We start from the raw sequence: 21,734 nt of genomic DNA on the forward strand, positions 1-21,734 counted from the left end.
GCTTTAATCCAACCTGAAAACTGACATATAATGTTCAAACATATTTATATCCTATGACTGAAGTAACTGAATCAAATCCATTTGAAGGTATTTAAAGGAAATTTTAGGCTTGAGCTTCAGTTTCTGTTCCATCTTTACAGTCTTGAGAAGATTGGTGATGGTGGAAGTTTAGTCTCTAAGTCGTGTCTGACTCTTGCGACCCCATGGACTGTAGCTTGCCAGGCTTTTCTGTCCATGAGATTCTCCAGGCAAGCATACTGAGTGGATCGCCATTCCCTTCTCCAGGGCATCTTTCCGACCCAGGAATCAAACTCGGGTATCCTGCATTGCAGGCAGATTCTTTACCAACTGAGCTACGAGGGAAGCCTTCTCGAGAAGATTAGGTCATAGGAATGCAAAACATCCTTTAGAAAAATCTTTGACTTATGGCTTAAAAATTTGCTCATGAATGCAAGGACTTTTAATTATTTTATCTCTACCATGATAATAGATGGAATGGTGGAATTTGTATACTACTGGCACAAAGGGAGGAACTGAGAAAGTGAAGATCAGCTTTACTATTGAGCTGGAGTAATACATAGAGATGAAGCCAGCTGCAAAGTTAGTATGAGACAATTTCCCCCAAAATATGCTACAGATATTGTGTCATAGCCACTTCTTTAACAGCCATTACTCTGATTCACTGAGAACTATAGTTCTCCAAAATCTTAAGCTGCTAGAAACTTTGCTGTTTGAAATGATACCAATATGAGAAACACATTTCATTCTTGCCTGGAGTCTCTAAGTCATTTTGATGTTGAGAAACAGCTTTGACGTACAATCCAAATGCATAGCTTCTTCAGATAGGGAGTTTCTGGATATAATATGCTACATTTACGTTGACTTTGCATTTCATAAGAAATAGGGCCATGGATCCACTTTCTTTGATAATTTTTGTATTTTGGGTTATTTTTCCATTCATCTAATTTGTTGAATTGTTGGAACTGTACATAACATTCTCATGCTATCCTTTTTATGTCAGTAGGATTTATATTGAGGTTTTATCTTGCTAATTTATTGATTTCTATGCTTATCTTTACTATTTTCTTCTTTCTAATTTGGGTTTAATTTGCTCTTTACTTATTTCTTAAGGTGGTTATGTAGATCTTTGACTTGTGAGCATTATTCATTTTTTAATATAAATGTTGAATCTTACAAATTTAACTATGAAGACTGCTTTGGCTTCATTCCAAAAATTTTGCATTTTTATACTTATGCTTTTGTGTTTGTATTTTTATACCTTTTATGACTTCAATTCTTTTATATAGTTTTATGTTATGGCTCAAAATATGGTCAATACTGCTGACTGTTCATGTGTACTTAAAAAGAAAGTTTACTGTGTTTTCCTTGGTAAATATGCTTTACTGGTATGTTGTGTAAATATCAGTAAGATAAAGTTGGTTAACATAGTGTTGTTTAGTTATTCCATGTCCTGATTTTCTGTCTACTACTATCAGTCATAGAGAGATGTGTTGAAATCTTCAATTGTAAGTTTTTATTCATTGCAGTCTATCCATTTTCTGCTTCATGTATTTTGAAGCTCTGATTCTGACTACATACACATTTAATATTTCCAGGTCTTCTTAATGAATTCAGTCTGTAATCATTAACTAATTTCCTTAATTATCCCTGTTAATATTCTTTGCTTTCAAATCTATTTTGTTCAATACTAAAATAATAAGTTCAGCTTCCTTTTATTTAGTGTTAGTCTGGTACATCTTTTTCCATCAATTTTTCTTTCATTCACTTTATAGTTAAAATGAGTTACTTATATAATGCAAGAGTTGAGTTTTGCTTTCCCTTGATCAACAATTGTCATTTTTTGGGAGCATTTGTATCATTTATATTTAATGTAATTATTGATATGATTGGGTTTCCTGTTTTGATTTTAATATTTCATGTTACATTTTATATCTATCATTTAATAACTTTGTTTTTAGTTTGTTCTAAAGTTTACTATTTTTTAACTTATAACAGTCTACTTTGAGATAATATAATACAACTTTGTATAAAGACATTACAACAATGTCCTGTTCCCTCACACTTGTGCTTTAGCTGTCATATATATATATATTTTTTACATATGTTACAAACTACACAATTCACTGTTTTTACTTTTGCTTCAAGATGTCAGTTATCTTTTGAATAACTTAAACATAAAAAAAATATTTACATCTACTAACATATTTACGGTATCCTGTATTTTTCATTTCCTTGGATAATCCAAATTTTCATTTAATATCCATTTTCTTCTGCCTTAAACAGTTTTTAGAAGATATATTGCAGTGCGAGTCTTCTGGAAACAAATATTTTCAGCTTACATTTTTTTTTTTGCCTGAAAAAATTATTTTTTCATGCTTATTTTGAAAGTTTTTTTTCTCTGAATATCAAACTCTGAGTAAACATGTTTACTAACAAAATTTAGCACATTAAAGGTAGCATTTATTTCCTTTTAGTTTGAATTATTTCTAATAAGAAACCTGTAATCATGCTTATCTTTGTTCTATGTAATATCTTTTCCCTGTCTACTTTGAGGAGTTTTTTTCTTCAACTTTGGTTTTTAGCAAGCTAATTATGGTGAGCCTTGGTGGCTCAGGCGGTAAAGCGTCTGTCTACAATGCGGGAGACCTGGGTTCAATCCCTGGGTCAAGAAGATTCCCCTGGAGAAGGAAATGGCAATCCACTCCAGTACCATTGCCTGGAAAATCCCATGGACAGAGGATCCTGGTAGGCTACAGTTCATGGGGTCGCAAAAAGTCAGATACAACTGAGTGACTTTGCTTGTTATATTTTGAGTTTATCCTGCTTCGGGATCTCTGGGCTTCTAATTTTCACACTTTAGGTATTTGGGGCTTTAATTTCTTCATTTTTATTTGCCTTCCAATCCTCCAGGACTCAAACTGTACATATGCTGACTTCTTGATATTGTCCATTTAGTCTGTCTTTTCTTGTTTCAGTCTTTTTCCTCCCCATATTTCATTTTGTATGCTTTCTTTCTTTTTTTTTTTTAAATTTAAATCCTGTATGCGAGACAACAAGAGAGACACAGATGTATAGAACAGCATTTTGTACAGTTTCTTTTTTTTTTTTTTTTGGATTAATATATTTTATTTTATTTTTATTTTATTTTTTTTAATTTTTTTTTTAATTTTCTTTTTTTTTTTTTAATTTTAAAATCTTTAATTCTTACATGCACTCCCAAACATGAACCCCCCTCCCACCTCCCTCCCCACAACATCTCTCTGGGTCATCCCCATGCACCAGCCCCAAGCATGCTGCACCCTACGTCAGACATGGACTGGCGATTCAATTCTTACATGACAGTATACATGTTAGAATTCCCATTCTCCCAAATCATCCCACCCTCTCCCTCTCCCTCTGAGTCCAAAAGTCCGTTATACACATCTGTGTCTTTTTTCCTGTCTTGCATACAGGGTCGTCATTGCCATCTTCCTAAATTCCATATATATGTGTTAGTATACTGTATTGGTGTTTTTCTTTCTGGCTTATTTCTACTGCTCCATTGATTTTTTCCCCATATCTTTCAATCTGTTGTTAAACTCATCCAATGTACTGTCATCTCAGATACTGAATTTTTAAACTTTTATATCTTACATTTCAGTTCCGTTCAGTTGTTCAGTCATGTCTGACTCTTTGTGACCCCATGGACTGCAGCACGCCAGGCTTCCCTGTCCATCACCAACTCCCGGAGTTTACTCAAACTCATGTTCATCGAGTCAGTGATGCCATCCAACCATTTCATCCTCTATCGTCTGCTTCTTCTCGCACCTTGGATCTTTCCCAGCATTCTCTTCATTTAGTTCAGTTCAGTTCAGTCACTCAGTTGTGTCCAACTCTTTGCAACCCCATGAATTGCAGCGCACCAGGCCTCCCTGTCCATCACCAGCTCCTGGAGTTCACTCAATCTCACGTCCATGGTATGGTTGGTCATTTCTATACTACATTCTTAAAACACGTGAAGAATATATGTGTTGTTTTGATATCCTTACCTGCCAATACTATCACCTCAGTCATTTGTGTCTGTTTCTATTGCCTGACTTATCTCCTGCTTATGAATTATTATTATTTTCTGATTCCTTGCATGTTTCAAAATAATTGATCAGATCCAAGGCACTGGAACTTTTGGGCTGTGTGTTAGAGCTTTTGTTATGTGGGATATTGTTCTGGTATTCAGTTACTTGGGTCAGTGTCAGCTGTGGTCTGCTCTGAAGACTTCATTCTTGGCCTGTGATGTCATTAATCCATACTATAAAGAAATAGCTTGTGAACTTAATCTGATAGCATGTCTTGTGAAGCCTCACTATTCTGGCTTGTAAAAACAAACTATTCCCGGCTTTGTGTGAGCTTTGGGAATTTTTATGTCTCCTCATTTTGATTATTGTTTCTCAGATTATATAGTTTCCACTTAGGAATGTGCAGGTTTGTATTCAGCTAAAAATGTGAGGGGACTGAAGATTTCCAGAGCACTCTCTATGCAACCAGCTCCCTTTTCTTTGGTGCTCTGTACCATATATTCTAAATAATTTGATTTCTCAAAATCTAATCCTGTCCCCTCTGCTCAATGAGACCTCAGGCTCAATGGCACTTTCCTCCTCTCTTTGCTGAAGACTGGAAAATAGCTCTGGGCAATAAACTGGTGTAATTTTAGGTCCTTTTCTTTCTCGCAAGGAGCACAGTCCTTAACTGCTTGTTGTCTAATGTTTGAAAATCTTTTTAAAAATATATTTGTCTAGTTGTCTAATGTAGGACTATAAATCCAATTTCTGTTCCTCCAACTTGGCTGGAAGCAAAAGTCCTTTAACATTCATTTCAATTCAGCTACTAACTTTCATTTTTCTTTAATCTTTCTTATGTCATCATTTGCCGTTTAAAATTTTCTCTGATAGGTAATTCATAGTCTATTCAATTCTTTGAGTTTCTTCTTATTTTTAATTAAAGCCAAATCTTTTTTGCTTTCTAGGATCTAGGCTGTACATTTTGCAAGAAGTGGTATCAGGGAGGAACAATTATTAATTCTGAAAAATAATGAAAACTCTCAACAACTCAAGTATAAACCATTATCAGAGTCTCTGCCAAGGACTGACATCATAGTTCTATATATGTTCTTACTGAGGTTAAGCAATAAAAATCAAGGACAATTTCTCCATGCCTGAATATATTTAAAGGAAAAACAGTGTCTCTGCTTTTTATATTCATGCCTTACTTAGTGCTATGTGCCACTCTTGATGCACAGAGTTGACCTTTAAAAATAATCAAGCATCAACTCACATTTTATCAGTGGTTCTTATTCTGGATATGTGCCATGGATACATTTGGGGGGCTACTTGAAACCTTGAAAATTGATGGAATATTTTGTGTATGATTATTGATTCTATATTCCTCTCTAGAGGTACAGGACCCAGTGATACAGAAAAGTTTTAAGAATTGTAAATGACATTCTAGATTATAACCTAGCTATTTCTTATGCATATATTTCTGATTAGAAGGAATCACTAATTTTTAAAATTAATTTATTGATTTTATCTTTTCCTTTCCTTCACTGCTTGATTTAAAAAAAAATCTATATATTTAGAATTTGTGATTACAAAGAAATGATTTGCAGCTTTTAAAAAGGGCCTATTAATCTTATTCAAGGCTTCAGAGATAATATCAATTTTTCTTAAACTTCCATTAGAATGTGATCCCTGCTATTATTTTAAAGAATGATTGGGAATAATGCCTGGCAAGAAATAACTAGAATTTATAGTTTCACTAGGATTTCCAAGCCTTATCAGAAGATTCTGTTACTTCTCTGAAATCTCAGTATTATTTAGGGGGAGGAAGCTAGAAATTAAAGAAAAATAATACCTCTAGCCTACAATATGCTTTTCCTCTAGTAATAACAATACAATGGTCATATCTGTTAATGTGAAGGACATATCGATTCAAAGGAAATAATAATCTGTTAAGTGAAAAATGGTTGTAGTGAAGAATATTAAATCTCTTTTGGCAGTGTTTCACAGAACACATCTTTGTACTAAAAATATCTTTTTTAAAAGCTTTTTTCTTCTCAAGTTGACACAAAGGAGTTTGGTCTTATTTTTACTGTATTGCTAAAATTAAAATATGGATATTTTGTATATTTTAACACATTTATTGAGGCATAACTTGATTTACTTGCCATAAAATTCATGCATTTTAATTGACAGTTTACTGATTTTTAGTAACTTTATAGAGTTGTGTAATCATTATTACATTCTAATTTTAGAACACTTCCATCAGCCCCCAACTTCTCTCACACCAGTCTGCAGTTAAATCTTCTCTTATCTCCAGTTTCAGGTAAACACTAATCTGGTTTCTATCTCTAGATTTGCCTTTTCTAGACATTTCATAAAGATGTAATCATAAAATATGTAATCATCTACATTTGAATTCTTTCATTGAGTATTGTAGTTTTGAGGTTCATCCATATGATAGTGTAATTGAAAGTCTTTTCATTTTAATTGCTCTAGGCTGCATTCTAAATCAATGTTAAGGTTAATAGTTGCATTAGTAGGATATTGTTGTCAATTTATTTTCAAAATACTATATGTGTATTTGTTGTGACCCCTTGGATTGCAGCACACCAGGCACCCCTGTTATTCTCTATCTCCCAAGGTTTGCTCAAATTCATATTGAGTCTATGAAATGTTTTAGGAAATACCTTTAAAAATATTTAAGGGGATTTTGAATTACAAGAGTCATGCTTAATAATTAAAGGGAATTACAGGTAACAAACGCTCATATAATACTTTCTGCTTTAAACAACGGGATTATATAGATATTTAAAACATACCTATTTCCCTGAAGTTGACTCTATAGAAAAACTCATGTTCTTTCTCATGCCGTTAAAAAATTCATTTATTTCTTGCTGTGTAATAAAACACTTTATAGTAATAGGTTAATGCAGGGTTTACAAATTATAGACTATGGGCTAAATCTGGTGCGCAACCTGTTTTTGTATGACCTGTGAACTAAGAACCATCTTTATACTTAATTGCTTATTTAAAAAAACTATATTACTTCTATATAAAAAGCTATATTACTTCTCATAGTTCAGAGAGGTGATTCTTGCTTTGAGTTTTTCATGTGGTAACAGTCAGCTCTTGACTCAGGCTATATGCTTGACCTTCATTCAGATGACGCTTGCTGTCTTGTACTTCATATTCTCATAACATAGTATCTGGATTCTTAAATGGAGCATCCCTTGCTAAACATTCTAAGAGATCTATGCAGAAACTGCAAAGTATTTTTGGAAGTCATGTAGTGTAATTTCTGCTGTCCTCTATTGAATATATAACACCAGTTAAAATCCAGTGTAGGAGGTATGTATCATTTTGGGCAGGGAATGAACTGGAAAGTATGGTTTACTGAGGGGACCACTTCCTCAAAGACTAACTTTCACAGTGCCTCCCTCTGAATCCCAATGATTCTTTTTCTTCTGAAGTGCAAAATACACTCAGCCCTTCCCAAGATTCCCAAAGTTTTATGTTATTAGATGATCAGGACCAGATTTAAGGTCCAGAATCTAAATCAGGTCCTGGTATGAATGAGACTGGTCAAGAAAGATGCTTCTTAATCTGAAGGTCTGTAAATCAAAGAGACAAATTATCTGCTTCCCACATAACCAACATAGAATAAGGGGACATGATTAATGCCATAGGCATATCTGACTAAAACAGGAAATAGAAGGCACATAGAAGTTATTGTTCTACAGCAATTCTGAAATCCAGCTGGGCTCAGGTGATAATTCACCTTGCTTTGACTGTAGGAAACATATGGTGATTAAGGCCCAGTTTTGCACCCCAAGGTTTCTCTACTCCTGGTTTTGGCTGGAATGGGCTTTATGCTCTGGGCTGTTGGCTTCAAGCTGATCATTTTTTTTCATAAGATGTGCCACAGGCTCTCAGCTGAGACTTCACAGAAATTTGAAGGGTCTGAGACATCTTTTCATTTTGACTGTCTGTCTCTTTCAGTAAAAACTGATACAAATATTTTAATAGTTTGGTTTTTAAGTATCATTGTATTATGTACATTTATAAGTTGGCTTCATTAGATTGACTCACATCTATATTTCTTGTGGAGATAGTTTCTTCTCTATTCTGGACTGCCCTTGTGATTTTTAAGAATCCTTTTCTACTAAAGAGGGTATAAAAGGCAAGTATCTCAAATTCATAGCCAATCTTTTGTCCCAGGCAAGAAAAATCTGAGAAGCATACCTTAAGATCTTTGGAAAACATTTTAGCTAGCAGAGAGGGTCTAGAAGGCCTGCCCTTATTATTCTTAGTAATCCTATTTTTTTCTAGTTGTGAAGGTCTACAAGAACTGCCTTAAATCTTCCTGAAGTTTCAGCAAAGGGTCTTACAGATGCTCTCTTAGTCTCAAATTTATCCCGAGGCCACATTTTACAAAAAGAACTCTGAATTTGATCTTTGCCCAGATGCCATTTCTTACTTTGAGAATCTTCTGCTGTCTAGAAAGACTAGGTTGGAGAAACGGTTTTATCAGGATTTATAGGAGGTATTTTAAGCAAGCAAGTCCCTGTTTTTTATACCTCCTATAAATCCTGATAAAAATTTAAAAAGTGCCTTCTGAAGTTCCATTTTCTCTATTTTTTCAGATTGTAGGAGAGCAAAATTTGCCATTGCAAAACATGTCTCTGTGGTGTATGGATTATTTTAAGCTGAAAACGATCAAAGCCCAAAAGACTCAGGAAGAATCTTTGACTTTCCCCCAACCGTCTAAACGAATTTAGATAGAGGACCTATTCCAGGAAGGGAGCTATCACCATAGATAAGTATTAATAAAATATAAACGAGGTGTGACAGACAGGAAGGAGTCCAGAAAAATCTGCTTAATATTTCTTTCTGTGTCTCACTGTCTCTGCATGGCCTAGCAAACATTTCTTTACCAAATATTTGTTTCTCCATTTTTGTTAAATACCCCTCTCTGAAGTCCCAAATCACTACCTTCCACATCCTCCTTTGTTTTTAGCTTAAGATGATATTTAAGGTGAGTGCTTTCATTATTTTGGTGAATTACTCAGTTTTCCTAAGTCTCTCTCATGTACAGCTGCCCCTTGAACAACACAGATTTGAACTGTACAGGTCCATTTACATACAAATTCTTTTCAGTAGAGAATACTACAGTGTATGTTTGAATCCATGGATGTAGGACCATGGATATGAAGGAACTGCATATAAAGGAACTGTACACAGAGGGCCAACCATTAATTATATGTGGATTTTCGATTTTGTGGAAGTTTGGCATCCCTAACCCCTGCATTGTCCAAGGGTCAATTGTATACATGTTATTAAACTTTTGTTTGATTTTCTCTTGTTACTCTCTCTTTCATGTCAATTTAATTTTAGACCAGTCAGAAGAGCTTAAAAGGGTAGAGGAAAATTTATTCCTCCCCAACTATCATATTAAAATAAACAAGTTGGCACTGTGATCTTATGCCAGATAAAAAAACAAACAAAAAACAAAAACAAAAACAACAACAACAAAAAAAACCAACAAAACCTCCTGAGCTATATCAAATATCTCATTAGGTAAATTTTTGATACCCAAAACAGTAATGTTGTTCAGTCGCCAAGTCATGTTTGACCCATTGTGACCCCATGGACTGCAGCTTGCCAGATCTCCCTGTCCTTCATGATCTCTCAGAGTTTGCCCAATTTCATGTCCATTTAATTGGTGATGCTATCCAACCGTCTCATCCTCCGTCACCTTATTCTCCTTCTGCCTTCAATCTTTCCCAGTGGCAGGGTCTTTTCCCATGAGTAGGCTGTTTGCATCAGGTGGTCAAAGTATTGGAGCTTCAGCATCAGTCCTTCCAAAGAGTATTCAGAGTTGACTTCCTTTAGCATTGACTGGTTTGATCTCCTTGCTATCCAAGAGACTCTCAAGAGTCTTCTCCAGCACCACAGTCTGAAAGCATCAATTCCTTAGCACTCTGCCTTCTTTATTTTCCAGCTCTCACATCTGTACATGACTACTGGAAAGACCATAACCTTGAATATATGGACTTTTGTTGGCAAAGTGATATCTTTGCTTTTTAATACACTCCCTAGGTTTGTCATAGCTTTCCTGCCAAGAAGCAGTCCCCTAATTTCATGGCTGCAGTCACCATCTGCAGTGATTTTAGAGCCCAGGAGAAAATCTGTCACTGCTTCAACTTTTCCTTCTTCGATTTGTCATGAAGTGATGGGACTGGATGCCATTCTCTTAGTTTTTTAATATGGAGTTGTAAGCCAGCTTTTTCACTCTCCTCTTTCACCCTCATCAAGAGACTCTTTAGTTCCTCTTTTCATTCTGTCATCAGAGTGGTATTATCTGCAGAAATAGAACAGTCTACCCAGAGTGTAGGTAATGAAGGAGTACACCATCTGTAGAGAACTTAAAAATGATATTGAAACTAACTAAAAGTTATTCTTTATTTAATCACCACTGAGCAGCAATTATAAACAATGTCACTGAGGATGTGCTCCTCTGAAAAGACTTTCTACTCCAGTACTCTAATGATTATATTATATGGCAAAAGGGAGTTATAGATATAATAGGTTGAATTATTCAAAGAAGTAATGTCCTTTGTGGGGCTGACCTAATCACATGAGCTCCTAAAAGAGGAAAAGTGTATCTGCAAATTGGACAGAAGTCAGAAAGATGAAATTCTGCTCACCTTGAAAAAAACGCACTTCTGCTGTGAACTTCCTATGAGGGCCATATGATTTAAGCTTGGCCAAACTCTGAACAGAGAGCCTGACATACAGATATTGTAAGACAACAAGTGGGCGCTGTTTCAAGGCACTAAATTTATTATAATTTGGTGCATGTCAATAGAAAAATAATACATTTGGTTTACATTTTGTTATGCTGTGGTTTTGTATGGGATGAGGGTTAAAAAATGTGGAACAGTAAGCTATAAAACTCATCACACTATCACATAAATAGTTAACAATGATTTAAGTGCTAAATGTTTCTAAAGGAGAACAAAAGTACTCTAAGGGATAAATATAACATCCTTTGAAAATACAGATGATAAAGCCATTGCCTGTTCTTCAAGGGTTTGTGGCAAGATGCATTTGAATGAGGCTTTAAAGGATGAGTAATATTTTGGGCTCCAAAATCACTGCAGATGGTGATTGCAGCCATGAAATTAAAAGACACTTACTCCTTGGAAGGAAGGTTGTGACCAACCTAGATAGCATATTAAAAAGCAGAGACATTATTTGCCAACAAAGGTCCATCTAGTCAAGGCTATGGTTTTTCCAGTGGTCATAGATGGATGTGAGAATTGGACTGTGAAGAAGGCTGAGCACCAAAGAATTGATGCTTTTGAACTGTGGTGTTGGAGAAGACTCTTGAGAGTCCCTTGGACTGCAAGGAGATACAACCAGTCCATTCTGAAGGAGATCAGCCCTGGGATTTCTTTGGAAGGAATGATGCTAAAGCTGAAACTCCAGTACTTTGGCCACCTCATGAGAAGAGTTGACTCATTGGAAAAGACTCTGATGCTGGGAGGGATTGGGGGCAGGAGGAGAAGGGGACGACTGAGGATGAGATGGCTGGATGGCATCACTGACTCAATGGACGTGAGTCTGAGTGAACTCTGGGAGTTGGTGAGGGACAAGGAGGCCTGGCATGCTGCGATTCATGGGCTCGCAGAGTCGGACATGACTGAGGGACTGCACTGAACTGAATAGTTGGTCAAGCTGACAAAAGAGGACAGGACATTCTAGGATGAACAGCGTGAGTTGTTTGTTACCCAGAGCAAAGGTTAAAGAGTGGAGGTGATGGAATTCCAGTTGAACTATTTCAAATCCTGAAAGATGATGCTGTGAAAGTGCTATAGTCAATATGCCAGCAAATTTGGAAAACTCAGCAGTGGCCACAGGATTGGAAAAGGTCAGTTTTCATCCCAATCCCAAAGAAAGGCAATGCCTAAGAATGCTCAAACTACCGCACAATTGCACTCATCTCACACACAAGTAAAGTAATGCTCAAAATTCTCCAAGCCAGGCTTCAGCAGTACATGAAGCGTGAACTTCCAGATGTTTAAGCTGGTTTTACAAAAGGCAGAGGAACCAAAGATCAAATTGCCAACATCCACTGGATCATGGAAAAAGCAAGAGAGTTCCAGAAAAACATCTATTTCTGCTTTATTGACTATGCCAAAGCCTTTGACTGTGTGGATCACAATAAACTGTGGAAAATTCTGAAAGAGATGGGAATACAGACCACCTGACCTGCCTCTTGAGAAACCTATATGCAGGTCAGGAAGCAACAGTTAGAACTAGACATGGAATGACAGACTGGTTCCAAATAGGAAAAGGAGTACGTCAAGGCTGTATATTGTCACCCTGCTTATTTAACTTCTATGCAGAGTACATCATGAGAAATGCTGGGCTGGAAGAAGCACAAGCTGGAATCAAGATTTCTGGAAGAAATATCAATAACCTCAGATATGCAGATGACACCACTGTTATGGCAGAAAGTGAAGAGGAACTAAAAAGCCTCTTGATGAAAGTGAAAGAGGAGACTTAAAAAGTTGGCTTAAAGCTCCACATTCAGAAAACTGAATTCATGGCATCTAGTCCCATCACTTCATGGGAATTAGATGGGGAAACAGTGTCAGACTTTATTTTGGGGGGCTCCAAAATCACTGCAGATGGTGACTGCAGCCATGAAATTAAAAGACGCTTACTCCTTGGAAGGAAAGTTATGACCAACCTAGATAGGATATTGAAAAGCAGAGACTTTTTTTTTTTTTTTTTTTTGCCAACAAAGTTCTGTCTAGTCGAGGCCATGGTTTTTCCAGTGGTCATGTGTGGACGTGAGAGTTGGACTGTGAAGAAAGCTGAGCACCGAAGAATTGATGCTTTTGAACTGTGGTGTGGGAGACGACTCTTGAGAGCCCCTTGGACTGCAAGGAGATCCAGCCAGTCCATCTTAAAGGAGACCAGCCCTGGGTGTTCATTGGAAGGACTGCTGCTAGGGCTGAAACTCTAATACTTTGGCCACCTCATGGGAAGAGTTGACTCATTGGAAAAGACTCTGATGCTGGGAGCGACTGGGGACAGGAAGAGAAGGGGATGACAGAGGATGAGTTGGCTGGATGGCATCACTGACTCAATGGACATGAGTTTGAGTAGAATCCAGGAGTTGGTGATGGACAGGGAGGCCTGGTGTGCTGCAATTCATGGGGTTGCAAAGAGTCGGACACGACGGAGCAACTGAACTGAACTGAAATAAACTGATGGAGAAGAAACAAACTGAGCATTTCAGTTAAGTTCAGTCACTCTGTCGTGTCCGACTCTTTGCAACCCCATGAATCCCAGCACGCCAGGCCTCCCTGTCCATCACCAACTCCCGGAGTTCACTCAGACTCACATCCATTGAGTCAGTGATGCCATCCAGCCATCTCATCCTCTGTCGTCCCCTTCTCCTCCTGCCTCCAATCCCTCCCAGCATCAGACTCTTTTCCAATGAGTCAACTCTTCACATGAGGTGGCCAAAGTACTGGAGTTTCAGCTTTAGCATCATTCCTTCCAAAGAAATCCCAGGGTTGATCTCCTTCAGAATGGACTGGTTGGATCTCCTTGCAGTCCAAGGGACTCTCAAGAGTCTTCTCCAGCACCACAGTTCAAAAGCATCAATTCTTCAGCACTCAGCCTTCTTCACAGTCTAACTCTCACATCCATACATGACCACAGGAAAAACCATAGCCTTGACCAGATGGCTGATCTTAATGTATAGTTACTTTTACCACAATAATGTAATTTTAGAGAATACAATAGTTCGTTTGTATTTATGGATAAAAATAATTTATTTTCTAAATGGTTATGCATGCTATATCACTCAGTCATGTCCAGCTCTTTATGACCCTATGGACTATAGCTGGCCAGACTCCTCTTTCCACGGGATTCTCAAGGCAAGAATATTGGAGTGGGTTGCCACGCCCTCTTCCAAGGGGTCATCCAGATCCAAGGATGGAACCCATGTCTCTTACGTCTCCTGCATTGGCAGGCGAGCTCTTAATCACTAGCACCACCTTGGAAGCCCTAAAAATGTGTATAGGTTTCAGGAGAAAATGCATTTGTAAAGATTAAAATCAATTTCTGTGTTTCTGGATTTTCTTATCAGTGAATATCACTTAAAGTGTCAAGCTGGGACAGGTTAAAGAATTTCAAAATAGAAGTAATGAATATTTCTCAGCTATGACAGCAGTCTTCACAAAAGTGATATTTATATCCAACTTTAACAGGTGGCATATTTTACATAGATATATATGCTCCTTATAAACATCTATAAGAAATCATGAGATTTATGTTATATGATATGCTGTTTTATGTTAAAATTTTTTTGTTATCAATTTGAAACTATATATACTCTCTTTAAACATATTTTTTGACTGGATTTTTGTTTTTATTTTTAAATTTTTGATATTAAGTCTTGTGAGCTCTTTGTAAATTTTGGACATTAATCCCTTGTTGGCCACATTGATTGCCAATATTTTCTTCCACTCTGTGGGTGGTCTTTTGGTTTTGTTTATGGTATACTTTGCTGTGCATTAGCCTTTGAGTTTACTTATAAATATGTCCTTTTGTCTATTTTTAATTCCATAACTGTAGGGCTGGATCAAAAAAGATATTGTTGCAATTTATGTCAAAGAATATTCTGCTTATTTTTTCCTCTAAGGATTTTATAGCATCAGGTCTTACTTTCAGGTCTTTAACCCAATTTGAATTTATTTTTGAGAGTGGTATTAAAAAATGATCTGAATGATCTAATTTCATTCTTTTACAGCATCATTTTTGAAATTCTTCCCAGTTTTCCCAGCATCATTTATTGAATACTATGTTTTCTCTATTGTGTAATCTTGCCTCCTTTGCTGTAGATTAATTGACCATAGTTGTGTGGGCTTATTTCTAGGATTTCTATCCTGTTGCATTGATCTATATTTTTATTTTTGTGGCAGCATCTGTTTTGATAACTGTAGTTTTGTACTCTGAAGCAGGGAGCCTGATTCCCCCAGCTCTGTTCTTTCTCAAGATTGTTTTGACTATTTCAGGCTTTTTGTGTCTCCATACAAATTTTAAGATTCTTTTGGTTCTAATTGTGTGAAAAATGCCACTGACAATTTGATAGGAATTGCATTGAATCTGTAGATCACCTTGGGTAGTATAGTCTTTTTGACATTGAATTCTTCCAGTCCAAGAACATGATATATTTTTCCGTGTCTATGTGTCATCTTCTGTTTATTTCATCAGCATCTTATAGTTCTCTAAGCACCACTCTTTTGCCTCTATAGGTAGGCTTATTAGGTATTTTATTCTTTTTGCTGGAATGGTAAATGGGATTGTTTCTTTCTCTTTCTGATTGTTCATTGTTAGTGTGTAGAAATGCAACAGATTTTTGCATATTCATTCTGTATCCTGCAACTTTAACCAAATTCACTGTTGAGCTCTAGTAGTTTTCTGGTACCATATTTCGGATTTTCTATGGATAGTATTAGATCATCTGCAAACAGTGACAGTTTTATTCCTTTTCCAATTTGGATTTCTTTCTCTTCTCTGATTGCCATGGCTAGGGCTTCCGAAGTTATGTTGAGTGAAAGTGGCGAGAGTGGACATACCTATCTTATTTCTGATCTTAAAGGAAGTGCTTTTAGCTTTTCAACACTTGACTATGATGTTGACTGTGGGTTTGTCATATATGGCCTTCATGACATTGAACTATGTTCCCTCTATGCCCACTTTCTGGAGAGTTTTCATCATAGATGTCTGTTTAATTTTGTTAAAAGCTTTTTATGTAAATATTGAGATAATCATATGGATTTTATTTAACTGTTTGATGTGATGTATCACACTGATTGATTTGTGGATATTGAAAAATAGTTGCATCCTTGGGATAAATCCCACTTGATTGTAGTGTATGATCCTTTTACTGTATTGTTGGATTTGGTTTGCTAGTATTTTGAGGATTTTTGTTTATATCTGTGTTCATCAGTGGCATTGACCTATAATTTTTTTGTGTGCGGTATCTTTGTCTGGTCCTGGACTTGTGTTTGTTAGAAGTCTTTTAAATCACAGTTTCAGTTTAAGAACTTGTGATTTGCTATTTCTTTCTGGTTCAGTCTTGAAAGCATGTACATTTATAAGAATCTGTTCATTTCTTCTAGATTGTCCATTTTATTGGTATATAGTTGCTTGTAGTAGTCTCTTATGATCCTTTGTATTTCTGTGATGTCTCTTGTAGCTTCTTGTATTTCTCTTGATGAGTCTGGCTAAAGGTTTACCAATTTGTTTATCTTTTCAAAGTTTAGTGTTGTTGATAGTTTCCATTGCTTTCTTTGTTTCTATGTCATTTATTTCCAATCTAATCTTTAGGATTTATTTCCTTCTACTAAATTTGAGTTTTGCTTGTTCTTCTTTCTCTGGTTGCTTTTGGTGTAGGGTTAGGTTTTTGTTTGTGATTTTACTTGAGAATATAATTTAAAAAGTGAGAAAGCCTACAGAGTGTTTGGCACATCATAAATGAACTAATTTGTGCATTATGCCAGAAGGAGAAGAGAAAGAGAAGGGGGCAGAAAGCTTATTTAAAAAAAAAAAAACCGCTATATCTAAAACAGATAACCAAATAGACTAACAGATATAGCAGATAATGAGTTCCCTGTATAGCAAAGGGAATTCATCTCAATATTCTATAATACCCTAAATAGGAAAAGAATTTGCAAAACAATAGATACATGTATATGTACAACTGAATCACTGTGTTGTACACCTGAAACTAACACCACATTAACACTGGTAATCAACCACACTCCAACATAAAAGAAAAAATTTAAAAAACATATCATAACCCATAATAAAATTATTTTACATTTGCACGTTTCATGTCAATTATAAGGGAATTGATTATTTAATCATAATGCATAAGACAGTCATTTCAGATTAAACAAGAAGTTTGAAATACTTCTATTTCTCATTGCATTGTATTTCATTTAAATGGAAAATCTATAGAAAAAATATAGCAAGAAAAAATTTAATGACAAAAAATTTTAACAAATTCTGGACATACAACAATAACATTCAGATACCAAGACAAAATAAATAGATTATTATTGTGTTTTCCCCTCTCTAATTTAACAGTTCTGCAGAAACGAGCCCAGGCACTTTTTGCAATAAGAGTAAGGAACGTATGAGTTAGCAATAGTTGAATCTGAAGTTTGTTTTATAGAGGATGTATCTAGGGGGGCTTCTGGGATAAAGCTCATATTTTTTCTCTCTTCATCTCCTTATCTCAACTTTAAACAATCTTATACCTTAATTATAGTGACTTCTGTCTCAGATGAGGAAATTGAGGCTCAGAGAACCTCACAGAATTATAGAATCTCCTATTTGGAATGGAACACAGAGGTCCTCTAAACTATTCCCTCTCCTAGTTTACATCCTTAAGTCACCAAAACTCTCATGTGGCAGCCTATGAATATTTAAGATTTCATTACTTTTTAAAGGTAGCCTTATAGGCTTGATATTTAGAAAGCATCGTCATTTTGAATTAAAAGACCTTTGGAAGCACATGGATTAATATGTTTCATATAAAACAGACTAAAGATAGGTCTCATCATTGAAGTCCACTATCCACTGGGCCGATTCTTTAAATAACAGTTAAGTGGGGGTTAAAGTTCAGGTCTCATTCTTCCCATACTTCTTTTTTACCTCTTAATGCTGTCTGAGGGCAATCCAGGAAGTTTAGGTATGAGAAGGCAAGTCATCATTACTTTCAATTAAGATCTCAGAATTTTTTCCTAGTAGTTCTATATAGTTGAATTTCAAAAAACATTCTATATAAAGGTTTACATCCAGAAGTTTTAATAGAAATTATATGTGATTTTAGAAGTTACGTTAATTTAAACAGTTTCCCAAAGAACCTTACAATTTATAAAGAGCATCAGAGCTAGTTGAAACAGTTTTATGGAGTAATTGGGTATGCCACTTCTAGGAATAAAGAAAGGAGTAAATTACATTTAAACCCATTTCTTATTTGACCAACAATAACAGAGATGCAGTATGTACAGACTGACTCATGCATTTTTTTCTCTTCATTGTAATGATCAGTTAGGAAACAAAGCTACTAGATAGGAAAATATCTTGTCTCTGCCTTTCTAAACTGTGCAGGGAAGATAATCGTTGCAAAGGCATTTTTAGCCAGAATATTATGAGTCTTAACAGTTGACATGCATGCTAAGTCACTTCAGTCATGTCTGACTCTGTGTGATCCTATGGACTGTAGCCCACCAGGCTCTTCTGTCCATGGGATTCTCCAGGCAAGAATACTGGAGTGGATTGCCATGCCCTTCTCCAGGGGATCTTCCCCACCCAGGGATCAAACCTGGGTCTCCTGCATTGCAGGCAGGTTCCTTACCACCTGAGCCAGCAGGGAAGGTCTTAACAGTTGACAGATGTGATTAACTCGCATCTTGTCATGATTATACTGAAATGGAAAAGGTGTGCCATTAGAGAAGAGGTCAGCCAGCTAATTAGCACATTAGATGTTCCATCAGCTTTGCTGTTTCCTGCAGACAGTACAATTCAGTATATTCAAATTGATTTACTTGGCATAAAGAAATGAAGCTGCCTTTTATATTTGAACTTGTATAGGTGAAAACATGTTATAGTGTGCTGTAGACTAACAAATTCGTATGTTAAAAAGCTACCACCCAGAGCAATTCAATTGTATTAGGAGGTGGAGCCTTTGGGAGGTGATTAGGTCACCAAGGCAGAACCATTAAGAATGGGATTAGTGACCTTAAAAGAGTCCAGAGAACCAGCTGACTTGTCACTTCTGCTGTGTGAAGATATAATAAGTCTGTGACCTTGAAGGGGGCTCTTACCTGACCATGCTGGCACCCTGATCTCTGACTCCACGAGCCTTCAGAACTATGAGGAATAAATTTCTATCATTTATAAGCTACCCAGTAGGTAGTATTTTGATAGAGCAGCCTGAACAGACTAAGACACAATGTAAAAGATATGGTGAATTATGTTCAGAGTACATTTGGATTTCTTTACTTTCATTGGTATTTCATTAATTCTAATGTATTTCACATTCCTGTTTATACCTGAGTCCAATGTAAATGCTACAAAGTATGCTATATCTGCCTTTTAAAAGATGGATTTAAGTTTAGAAAATATTAAATCACATAATTATGTCATTTTACCCATTTTTAACAGAGGAAAAAAAATGCCTCATTATTTAAATGTTTATTGGAGTATAGTTGATTTACAAAATTGTGTTTCAGACGTACAGCAAAGTGAACCAGTTACACATACATTCATATCCACTCCTTTTAAGATCTTTTCCCATATAGGCCATTACATAGTACTGTACTATACAGTATCTATTTTATACATGCGAAGTGAAGTGAAGTCACTCAGACATGTCTGACTCTTTGTGACCCCAGGGACTCTAGCCTACCAGGCTCCTTCATCCATGGGATTTTCCAGGCAAGAGTACTGGAGTGGGTTGCCATTTCCTTCTCCAGGGAATCTTCCCAACCCAGGGATTGAACCTGGGTCTCCTGCATCGCGGGCAGACGCTTTACCGTCTGAGCCACCAGGGAAGCCTTCCTATTTTATATATAGTAGAGCATAGATGTCAATTAGAGACTCCAAATTTATCCCTTCTGCACTTCCCCTTTGGTAAACTTAGGTTTGTTTTGTACATCTGTGACTCTCTTTCTGTTTTGTAAATAAGTTCATTTGTGCCATTATTTTAGATTCCACATATAAGTGATACTATATGATATTTGTCTTTCTGTCTGACTTACTTCACTCAGTATGACAGTCGCTAGGTCCATTCATGTTGTTGCAAATGGGAAAATGCCTCATTCTTGCACCATATAGTGTTATAAGAAGGTCACTGTAGAACTACCATTTCTAAATGATTTTATGTGGCATACTGAATGGATTTGTAAAAAAAATCTGCAGTTCAGTTACTAGAAGTATATAATTTTGTGACATGTTGGTCAGGAAAAAAATTATAAAGGATTATGAAAAGGATCTCTTCTAGCACTGTATGTCTAGGTTTCCAGGATCTTATTCTAAGTTCTATGGACAAAAATAAGTACATCTGAACTAGGATTATGAACCGACTAGTCTTGTTAATATTTACTTTTCAAAATAAATCTTAACCTGAGAATACTGGTTTCTTACACTTATTGAAGAAAAATGCAAACTAGACAAATGCAGAAAATTGTGGACTTGGAAAATAAGACATATAAAACCACAAAAAAATAAAGAAGACTTTCAGTGAGTTTATGCAACTCAGTAGTCCTTTCTCCTTTCTTCTCCTCATAATTGCTTGTCTACAGAGTAGCAATTAAAGACACTGCATACCTCCTCTTTCCTTTCTCTGTGTGGACTCATTTCCCCTGCCTACAAATATTCAGAAGCCTCCTTTATCTTAAATGAGGAAACCTTTACCTGACCTTGCCTATTTGTCTTTAAATGAGAGCCTCTGTCATTAAACGAGACTTTTACATTCATATACTACACCCCCCACCAGGTCTGTAAATGGCTTAAACAGCCCTGGCTATTCAAAGCTAAATAACCAATGTCAAGTCTGGTATCTAAGTTTTGCATCTCATTTTCCATCTTCACTTTCAGGAATTGTCACTATCCTTTCTCTAATATACTCAACCTTTTTTTTTAAAAGTGGAATTTTCCCCACACTAGTATAAAAACACTTTTTTCATGTTTGTATCCATTAAAAATCAAACAGTACATCTTAATCCTCTTCCCCTATTGTGCCCCTCTCCCAAGTCCTTTCCCCAATGGAATGGGGATTAAGAGGTACAAACTACTGCCTATAAAGTAAATAAGCTTAGCTCAGTTCAGTTCAGTCGCTCAGTCGTGTCCGACTCTTTGTGACCCGATGAACTGCAGCCCGCCAGGCCTACCTGTCCATCACCAACTCCCAGAGTTTACCCAAACTCATGTCTATTGAGTCAGTGATGCCATCCAGCCATCTCATCCTCTGCTGTCCTTTCTCCTCCTGCCCCCAATCCCTCCCAGCATGAGGGTCTTTTCCAAATAAGCTTCAAGGGTATGTTTTACTGAATAGGGAATATAGCCAATATTTTATAATAACTTTAAATGGAATATACTCTACAAAAATATTGACTCACTATATTGTATATTGGAGAAGGAAATGGCAACCCACTCCAGTATTCTTGCTTGGAGAATTCCATGGACAGAGGAGCCTGGCAGACTACACTCCATGGGGTCTCAAAGAGTTGGTGATGTCTGAGTGACTATCACTCACTCACTTATGTTGTACATAGGGAAATAATCCAATATTATAAATCAAGGATATTTTAATAAAAAAAAAAATCAAACAATACCTGTATAAAATCCCTTAGTTTACTGCTTATCCCCTATCACTACTAGCTACTTTATCATCTCCTTCCTTTAAGAATCAAATATATTTTGAGAATTACCATTTTTGTCTCCTTAATAAATCATACTGGAAAACTAGACACACAAATCACAGCAATAGGAAGAAACTGGAATACCATCTTACACTATATACAAAAATTATCTCAAAAGGCATTAAAGATTCAAAAGTAAGAACAGAGGCCCTAAATT

At 36.2% G+C, this 21,734-nt stretch overlaps 1 non-coding gene across 1 annotated transcript; it reads right to left on the minus strand.

The window, feature by feature from the left end:
• Positions 1–19,636: 19,636 nt before the first annotated feature.
• On the minus strand, positions 19,637–19,708 carry TRNAR-GCG (transfer RNA arginine (anticodon GCG)). Its single transcript has one exon. It is a non-coding gene; the product is annotated as a tRNA-Arg (tRNA).
• Positions 19,709–21,734: the final 2,026 nt, after the last annotated feature.

This window comes from Ovis aries, chromosome 18, assembly GCF_016772045.2.
Source record: "Ovis aries strain OAR_USU_Benz2616 breed Rambouillet chromosome 18, ARS-UI_Ramb_v3.0, whole genome shotgun sequence".
Classification (NCBI taxonomy): domain Eukaryota; kingdom Metazoa; phylum Chordata; class Mammalia; order Artiodactyla; family Bovidae; genus Ovis; species Ovis aries.